Source organism: Muscardinus avellanarius (assembly GCF_963383645.1).
Source record: "Muscardinus avellanarius genome assembly, chromosome: 17".
Lineage (NCBI taxonomy): Eukaryota > Metazoa > Chordata > Mammalia > Rodentia > Gliridae > Muscardinus > Muscardinus avellanarius.
Genome location: NC_137803.1, coordinates 15,726,030 through 15,736,415, shown reverse-complemented (window position 1 = coordinate 15,736,415; position 10,386 = coordinate 15,726,030). Strand labels below are relative to the sequence as shown.

General features: G+C 36.9%; 1 pseudogene across 1 annotated transcript; it reads right to left on the bottom strand.

Moving 5' to 3' along the window:
• Positions 1–966: 966 nt before the first annotated feature.
• On the bottom strand, positions 967–1,761 carry LOC308276164 (ribosome biogenesis protein NSA2 homolog; annotated as a pseudogene). The gene has a single exon. The product of its transcript is annotated as a ribosome biogenesis protein NSA2 homolog (transcript).
• Positions 1,762–10,386: the final 8,625 nt, after the last annotated feature.

The following is a 10,386-nucleotide window of genomic DNA, read 5'->3' as shown; positions in this document are numbered from 1 at the left end:
TTATTGTACCAGGATTGAACCCAGGGGCGTTCTACCTCTGAGCTACACCCCTGGCCCTTTTTAATTTTATTTTTTGAAACAAGGTCTTGCTAAGTTATTGAGGCTGGCCTCAAACTTGTGATCCTCCTGTCTCAGACCCATAAGCACTGATATGCCCCACCATGCCCCAAAGAAACTCTTGACATTTATAATACAGGTTCATGTCGATTTTGTAAATCTGTAAAAACAAGAACAAATATATTCTTTTAGATTTTTCTGAGTTTTGACATTTCTACTTTGTTTCATGAACCATTTTGCAACAATTATTTAGACATAGTTCCTTTTGTTTGCTTTAGGCTTATCAATTAGTAAAACTTCTCCAATAATTATTTCCAGGATACCTGGGTTAAATGTCATCTTAATCCTTGCATTTTAGAGAATCATATCTAGCTATTCTGCATTGCAGAATACTTGGTTTCATGCATTATAATGTGCAAATGTAAAACCTTGGAACATATTCCCTCAAATTTTCATGTTGAGAAAGAACATTGTTCATATTTATGTATTTTTATTCGCTTTATTTTTGTACTTTTGTTGGCGCATTATAGCATCACATCATAATGTAGTCCTAGTGATAGTGGCACATGGCACTTGATGGCCTTCATTGCTCAGTTATAGCATTTGTATATTAACATCAATATATCTCCATGTATCAGCATGTCTCCATCCCTAGCTATGTCTACATAGCTTCCTCTGAACATCTATAGAGATAAATATGAACAGAAGTAGATGATGAAATAAAAATTTTGTAAATATAGTCTTATAAAACATTATTTTTTAAAATTTTGTCTATAGTTTAATAAATAGTTTTTTTGATGTTGACAACAACAAATACGTTAAGGCTGTTTGGTAGTTACTAAGAAACATCACAGCAGTGGTAGTTTTTCTGATTGTTTTGTAGTTGGAGTTACTTGTACGAAGTTGCTTTTAAACCAGTAAGATTGTGTTTATGAAGCTATCATTTTCAGGATTGTTTTAACCTGGGCGTATTTCCTCCAAATAACCATTGCCTGCTTGTGTTATAAAGGCCCAGCTTGCTCATTTTCACCTCAGTGGCTGTACCTTTGGAAATAACACCCAAAGTTGTAAAGAGTGGGAACAAAGAATTTTTTTTTTTTCACACCAAGTATTGGCAGGCAAAGGTGGTTTTCAGTTTAGGATATTACGTGGGCCTTTCTTGAAATGTAAGCCCATTGGCCTAATGAATCTTTCATATTTAGGTGGTTTTTTCCTAAAGCCATCTCCAACAAAGCAGATGTTAGGAACCATCCTCTTCCGTGCCTGCTTTTTCCTCTTTCCTGTTAGAATCACCTTTAATACTTCTGTTTTTCCTTGGGCATGAACTTTCCACAGAGGGACTTCCCGTTTTCCCGCCTTGTCTTTTTGTTTCTGTTTAATCATGTCGGAAAGTACTTTGGCTTAGATTGTCCTTTTCTGTCCAGTAGATAGGCGGGCACTGCTCCCTGTGGAGACTTGTCATCATTCTTCTGTTTGGTGTTTCTCTTTTTATGCATCTTAATAGTCTTTTAAATTTGTATTTTCTCAGCATGGTGCTGCTTATGGTAGAGCTTAGCCTTTAGGTATATAAGGTGGGGTTTTTTTTTTTGCCTTTTTTGAGCATTCATGAGCCTCTTGACTTTATTTTTTTCTCTTTTTCTCATGGTAATCCAAACGATATCCATAGCGTTTATGATAGAGTTTAATATATTTGTTTTGTGACATGGTGACACTCACAGAACCGTGGGGTGCAGCCTCCCGAGTATGAAGAAGCTTTAAATTTGGGGGTCTCAAAGATCCGTGGTTCGAAGCAGTCCAGTTAAAACATTATTTTTAAGTAGCAAATTTTAATTTTTGTCAAAATTTGAGACCACAAAAGACAATTATTAAGTTTAACAAGTATTTCATAATCTTAAAGCATATTAATTCTTAAAAGATCTTTCTAAAAATAAGTAAAGATGAAAAACTTAAGTAGAGATAATATACTTTACACCTTTGTCTTCTTTTGACAGTTTCAACTTTTTTTTCCCCACTCTTGCACAGAGAATTAGTATTTATGTTTTTTTTCCATTTTGTTTTTCCTCCTTCCCCTCTAAGGTAGTTCTACCAATGTTTTACACTGAACAGTTAAATGAACTTTACTGTTCTTCAATCATATTTCCATGGTTGTTGAATGTATACTGGTTATAAGGTTGATTATTCTCTAACAGTCTTTTTATGACAGTTTCTCTATTATTGAAGTCTTTGTTTATGTTGATTTTTGATAGTTTTTAAAATATAACCATACCTATGGATGAGCTGATTTTGATCTTCATTCCTTAGTGCTGAATTTACCATACTTTAAATAATTTAAACTATTGAACAATAATGTAATATTGAGCTCTCTGCAGTGAAGAACAGAATCCAAAGCAGAAATTAGGACAGTCAAATAACAAATAAGGAGAAAAAAATAAAGAAATCATTCTTAATGTTTATTTTTGTTATATAACATATTCTAAGACATAGGGTTATTTGAGGCAATTCCCTTTCAAGGTCTACAAGCAGAGAAATCAATTTCCGAAGACAAATCTGTCAAAAATAAACTTTGAGGCTAAATTGAAGTGGTAACTTTTTTTTTCCAGTCACAAATTGCTGTAGATTTTTAGAGTGGCAGGAAAATATATATTCATTTCATATGCTTTCAAAATTGAGTCAAAACTATTAAAATGAAACTTCAATAGTTTGTAAGTATGTTATTATAACCCCAATTTATTTACACTTGCATAAAAATGATCTACTTTATTCTAGATTTACTTATAAGTCTTTAAAGTTGTGTTTTATAACAATTTAGATAAAATATTGAAAATTGAAAAAAGATGGGGAATTACAAGGAAAGGAAAGAAGGAAAGCAAATAGGGGACAGAGAGAAGAACTCATGAGCACAGAGCAGAGACAAGAGGGAGCAGAGGATGAAAGACTAGAGAACAAAAGCCCTCGGGGGTCTCTGCGGCCTCCTTTCCCCATCCTCTGCTCTTTCCACTTGGGTTGGTAAACAGCTCTTCAGAAAATTTGCAGACATCAGATATTTCAGCAATTTTCTTCTGCTGATCCCCTTTTGAACATGCTCTTGCACAGCCCGGAGCCTTCAGATGTGACAGAGGGCAAAACAAGCTCAGACTCAAAGCTTTTATGCTGGTTTCCAGTGCTGGACTTGAGGTCTAGTTTTGTTATCTATCAAATGTTCTCAGCAGTGTCATTCTCATGGGAACCAAGACCTTACCTCTGTTGTCTCCTGTGCAGTAAATTAAAATGTACCTAACTGTAAATCCATGAGCAATGCTTCTTTTCTTATATTATTTCTTATTCCTTTAGAGCTATTAGTCCTGTTTCCAAATCTGCTACCTCTAGGATTCTTCAAAGTTGTTGGTATATAATACCCAGATATCTAATTAATATTCAGTGCCTTTGAAGTGTCCAGAACATCTCTAGATTGGATGCCTTTAAGAGGTTCAGCTAAAAGAGACAATTCATTTTCTAATACACATTTGGAATATCTCTGAGATACTGTAACAGTCTTTAGGTATTTTTATATGTGCACTCTTCATAATAAAATACAATTGCCATCAAAGAGCTTATAATGTGTCTGGCAAAGCATAAAGATTTCCAAACAGCATAACAATTGCTGGTCAGTCTAAGAGGAAGCTTTAGCTAAGTGTTGCAGAATAACATTATAGGAAATATATTTTCTAAATCAGAATTCTTATCTTGCATTTTCAAACTGTAGTAAAGATGCTAATATTGTTGCTTTATTTTAATGAGTCATATCTCCATTCTACTCAACTGCATGACTTCTGAAGAAAACTACACAGAATATGGTAGAGGAGAAGATGTGGAGGACTAAAATAAACTGAATCCAAGTAGTGACTTCAGTTCCTCTGGTGCTGAATGTGGCAATGGAAATTTAATAAAAATGTCTTTCTAGCCAGGCATGATGGTACACATCTGTAATTCCAGTACTTGGGAGGCTAAGGTAGGAGGATAACAGGTTGGAAGCCAGTCTCAGCAACTTAGCAAGGCCCTCAACAACTTAGACTCTGCTTTAAAATTTAAAAAAAAAATGGGGCTAGAGGTAAAGAACAGAGGTAGAATATTCCCAGTGTGTCCTCTCCCTCCCTGATAAAAATATTTTTTTCTGTCCTGAGTATTCATATGGCATATAATAAAATGGAGAAAGTCAAACGCGTTGATGATTAGTTTAACTTCTGGTTTGCTCACTGAGAAACAGTTCTAGGCATGTAGAATCCAGAGCAAATGTGGCCTGATTCATGCTGGTAAGGAGCCCATGGAAAAAGTGGGGGGAGATGAAGGTGAACTTGCAATTATGTCAAACTTCCATGTTGTGGGTTTTAAAACAGAGCACAAAAGGTCAAAAGCATTTATTGTATTTATACACATCTGCACGGTCCTACAGCTCTTAATTCAATAAATGGTTTTTCATCTAATCTTAAGAAAACAAGCTTGCTTTTGCCCAGGTTTTAGGTATTCAAAGTCACATCATGCAGAGTCTCTGTTCTAAGGGAAAAATGTAGAATATAGATTAAACAGAACAAAATGGTTATAGCATCATACAGCCTGAGCACTGTCTTTCCTCTGTAAACTGAGATATCATAAGAGCTTTCTATGAGAATCGAGTATATTTATGTATGCAAAACACTTTGGCTTATGTGTCACATAGCAAAGTAGGTAAGAAAAGATAACCATTATTATTTTAGGTGGATAACAATGCCTGGGCATCAATGAAGAAGAAAACTTGCATATCACTTTCTGGGAGAATGTGGAAGACTACAAGGAGGAGACAATACTTAAAATGGTTCCTTTGCCAATTATTAAATGGAAGAAAAGGTGCAAAGGACACACCCGATTGGAAAGAGTATTTGAGTGGCACTTAGAAGCAAAGATTTGTAGTACTTTAGGGAAATAAAAAATAGTTTTAATATGGCTGGACAGATAGAGGTGGTGAGTAGTGGTGGTGGAGACTGCCCAAGTATCCGTCTAGAAAGTTGGCATTGACTGCGTTGTTTGAACTAATTTAAGGAACACGTCTGAATGATTACAAACACAGGTTTTGGCGTTAGAATCATTAGAATCAGAACCTGACTAGACACTTGCCAGCTGTGCCATCTTTGGAAATTACAACCACTCTCTAAATTACATTTGTTTTAATCTGTGAAGTGAATGTGATATTACTTAACACACAGGATAGTTGGTGAGATGGATGGGATATGGTCATATAATCAATGTACATTACATTGCATTTGTATAATTTGTTGAATATTTTCTAAATGAGTTTATTATTACAAAGATAGAAATACAGGTTGTAACTGGCACCATTAGAAAGAGGGAAAGATAGAGCTTAGAGTGAAGCACTATGCCACAGAGTGACATAGTGGGATGACTCGGAACGAAGTCACCTGTTGAATATTTTTAATAGCCTAAAAGTTAGTGCAGTCCATGATCACAGGAGAGCGCTGTGACCTGATATTGGTGGTGGAGGTCACAGGATAAGCCATGAATATATCAGGTTGTGCTCGAGAGTCTGCAAAGTTCTAAGATGGGAAGAGCAGATGAGATGGCTTTTATGGGGTGAGAAATGAGGATCCGAGTCAGAACTCTAGACATAGAAGGGTCTGTGTGTTTGTGTGAGATGGGATGAGGGAGGAATAAATGAATTTTTTTGGAAGGATTACTGGGAATTGAACCCAAGAGTATTCTACCTCCAAGATACACCTACAGTTTGTTTGTTTTGTTTTGTACTGAGGATTGAACCGGGGGTGTTCTAGTTCTGAGCTACACTCCCAGCCCTATTGTGTGTGTGTGTGTGTGTGTGTGTGTGTGTGTGTGTGTGTGTGAAACAGGGTCTCACTAATTTACTGAGCATCTCACTAAGTTGCTGAAGCTGGTCTTGAACCTGCAAATCTTTCTGTCTCAGCCTTCCTCTTGAGGAAACCCTTAGCCAGTGAGGGCCCTAGTGTGGGTCTATGATACAACTCTGGCCAATAGGGTTACATATCCATTTTTTACAGCCACGGTATAAATTTCTACACACTCAGTGCCTTAGAATTACATTGCTCTTTCTCAAGCACTCTTCTTCTTAAACTAATCAGTAAATCTATGTCCTCAGCCTCCATAAAATCCCTTTATCCTTCCATATTTTTGAAGGTGAAAGAGATGGGTTGTTGAATAGACAATATACTGTGTCAAAGGTATCCAAGAACAGAACAAGTGTTCATAGGGTTGGGGGGGGGACTATTGATCTAGAGAAAGAAAATACAGATTGCATAAAAGTAAAAGATACTAAAGTAACTTGTATGTAAATGCAAATAAACACCAAAATAGAAATCTATCCATGTGTATAAACTGTTCTTTGTTCTGTTTTAAATTGTGCAAGAAATTTACTAATTTTGTGCAAAAGGGGAAAGAATACAATGTGTGTGTGTGTGTGTGTGTGTGTGTGTGTGTGGAGAGAGAGAGAGAGAGAGAGAGAGAGAGAGAGAGAGAGAGAGAATATGAAAATAGAGGGTATAAACTTCCTTAAGTGTTTTTATTAGACCAAATTTCTTCATATTTTTACTCAAAGTGCTTCAGTAAGAAATCTGAAAAATTGCAAGCTATCATTTCAGAGTATAAGTAACAGCCCTCCAACATATTTGTTTTACAAATTCTCTTTTTCCACAATGGTTATTCACGAAACATAGGTGTTTATACTACATGACCCATTTATTTGTGGCTCTACTCACACATAGCTTAATCTCAGTGAAAGCTATGAAGAAACGTCAAATTGTAGATTTCATTAGAACTGTGCTGGCTTTCTAAATATAGCTTGCAACTTCTAAAGTTTCCTCTGATGCCCTGTTGTGGACTACCTTATATTTGAAAACTTCTTTAATTAGATAGTTTGGTCCTCTGAAATTCATCCTCTTGGATGCACCTCAAGAAGTTATATGAATCTGTAATCCTAGCACCTGGGAGGCTGAAACAGCAGGATCAGAGGTTTGAGGCCAGCCTCAGCAAGTAGTGACTCACACCAACCTAGCAAGACCATGTTTCAAAATAAAATAAAATTGGAATGAAGGTGTAGCTCAGAAATGACTGTCCTGCATTCAATTCTCAGTATCACAAAACAAAACAAAAAAGAAGAAAAAAGCGGAAAAGGGAACTTATATAGATAATTTTCCCTCTGAGAGGTAACAGAAGGATAAAAGGATTGGGAAACTTCCATGATTGCATGTCTCCATTTATAATTCTATGGATTCTCTTCTTTAGCACCATTATAAACCATTTTCTTTTCTTCTCTTTTTTTGGTGGTACTGGGGATTGAGCGCAGGACCATTCTATCTCTGAGATATGCCCACAGCCTTATTTATTTTCAAAACAGTTCTCATTAAGTTGCTGAGTTTCTCTACAAGTTGGGAGGCTGGTCTTGAACCTATGATTCTCTTATCTCCGTCTTCAAAGTACTGGGATTACAGACTTGTACCATTATGCTTGTCTAATCAGTTTCTTGAATTTAACTTTTCTTTTGGAGTAGGGGCGGCAAGTTTTCTCTCCTTTATTCTGTACAAATTTATAAAACACTGCAAGGTGAGAAGTGGAAGCCAGGTGCCCATAAAAACAAGGTGAAGATTCTTGCACTGACAAATAACACTCCTGCTATTTATTAGATTGGAAGAAAGCAAATCAGAAGTGGAGGAAAAAGTTTGTTTTTGATCATGCAGTGATTCTATTGTTTCTTTTATCAACAGCTCTTCTCCCTAATTTTCAAATTCCTTTCAAAACAATCTTCTCTATTATCAAATCTCCTTGTCTACTAGTCCGGCTTTTTTTCAGCAGCTGACTTATTTCTGACGCTATGGACATTATGAAGTTCAAAAAGTGAGCTCCTTAAATTTCCGCCTAGACTGAAGATTTCTCTCTTCTCCTCTCCTCTTTTCTCCTGTTCCCTTACTCCTCCTCCTCCTCCTCCTTTTTCTGGCTTCAGTGAGTGTCCATATGTTGATGATGTGCTGATACACTGGTGTTGTGGTTAAATAGTGGTATGTTAATAGCATTCTGATGATATTTGGAGAGTTTGCTGATAATGCCGATGATTCCCTCTTGAACAGTAGATTTCTATAGCAGCCTTGTGACCAAAGTTGAAATATTCCCTACCAAGGATTCTCTTCTCATGCTTCCTAGCTCAGCAAATAGTGCCAACATCTACCCTGTTTCCTCAACTAGAAAACACATCAGCACCATAGACTTTTCCATTTATCTCTCACATCTTCTATCAAACAAGTCAGAATGTCCTATTGATTCCATTGCCTCAGTATTGCTTGTGTCTGTTCATTTCTACCCATCTGGCCTGACTCTGGGTTATTTAATCATAATCTCTTACTCAGAGGCCATCAATTGCTTATTGGGGTGACCAGCCTCTGACATTGTCCACCTGCGCGTTGGTCTCTCTACTGCAGACAGAATGATTCCTTTTCTGAGTCCTCCTGTGGTTTCTTACAATAACTTTGGACCTTAAATTGACTTGCAAGGTGCTTTCAGGTATTACTCCCAACTATCTCACGTGTTGTACTTCTTTTCCCTGTGCAAAATATGCTTATTATATTTCTTGTGTGTGTGTGTGTGTGTGTGTGTGTGTGTGTGTGTGTGTGTGTGGTACTGGGGGTGGAACCCAGGGGCTTTCTACCTCTGGGCTATACTAACAGACCTATTTTACATTTTATTTGGAAACAGGGTCTCACTAAGTTGCTGAGAGCCTCACTAAGTAGCTGAGAATGGCTTCGAGCCTGTGCAATCCTCCTGTCTCAGCCTCCCAAGTGCAGGGATTACAAGCATGTGCCACCATGCCTGGCTGTTTCTTATATTTCTGTACTTCTCTTTTGCTAGAATTTTGGAACTTTGCCCCTGAAATATTCTCCTCTGTCCCTTTGTCCTCTGTTCTTCTTTATCTTTCAAAATGACTTAGCTAACCTCTATCCACACTTAGATCTTTGTTTTGGTCATGCATCTCCTGGTATGTTTTCTATGATGGCTTCCCTCCTACTGTGTCAAATGTGTCTGCTATTCTCTTTGGTGCTGGCTACATTCTCTGGAAGCAGATGTTGAGAGGGAGCTTAGTACGTGAGCTGTTTATTATGGATCAACTCCAGTGAAAGCAAGGGACCAGGACTGAGCAAATGACAATGTAGGAAACCAGCTAGCAGGTTGCTCTGACATGAATACTGCCCATCAGAGTTTTCTGCTTTGGGCTACAACAGTCGAAACTTGTTCCCTCTTCTTTGACTCCTGGTTCTATGCAGACTGACATGATAGGAATTGTGACCTTGAGTGAGACAACTGAAAGTAGCTGGGACAGAGCCTGGAATTGCTGACAGCTGGAATGTGGACAGCTGTGTTCTGCCCACACTCCCACAGCTGACCAGCACACCCCTCCCTGGAAGGTAATCTGAGCAGTGTGCTCCCATTCTTCCCACATATGACTCCACACTGGAGCCCTGAACCGTTGCATCTCATCTGATGTACTGTGTGATGGTTAGATTCACTGGCTTTCCATCAGCTTCTTAAGAAAATGACATGTTAGTCTTACTCATTATTCAGCAGAGGTCTGATGCACAGCAGTCAATCAATATTTGTTGAATCGATGAATATGAGATTCTAGCTTCTCAGGAGTTTTCTTCGTGATTGTTGACAACTTCTTTACAGTTTTCCTCAGTTATTTGTCTTGGATGAGTCAGGCATTTGAGTTAGCCACAGTTAAAAAACAATGAATTGAGGGCAATACCTTTATTTATTTCTGGGGAAAGTTCATATATCTAGGAAATATAAAATACTTAAAAGACTGCAGATATTTATAAATAGAAAATTTCTAGAGAACTGCATAGTACTGATTATAGCAAGGAAAATTTATTCCAGGCATGAAATATTTCAAGTAGCTTCCTGGTCTGTCTCTCTTTCCCAACTGTTTCATCAGATAGGAAAAACATTTAGGTACCAAACAATATAAAGTGAAAAAAAATGTGAGTGGTTTTTATATTTAAGAAAATGCAAATCACAGGGAAAGAAAAAAGAAAAATATATAGCCTTACCCAATAAACATAAATTTTGTTCTTAAAAAAACCCACTTCATTACTTACCTTTACTTATTATCCTACCAAAAGGGAGCTCTTCATATTCTCACTGATAAACTATGAAGTAAATTTTAAAACTCAGTCTAAGGATATTTGCAGAGGTTTTTTTGTTTGTTTCTTTTGCACAGCTTTATCAAGGTTTTGCTAACATTAAAAATGATATAAATCAGATTTCCAGCTACTTTTGAAAAAA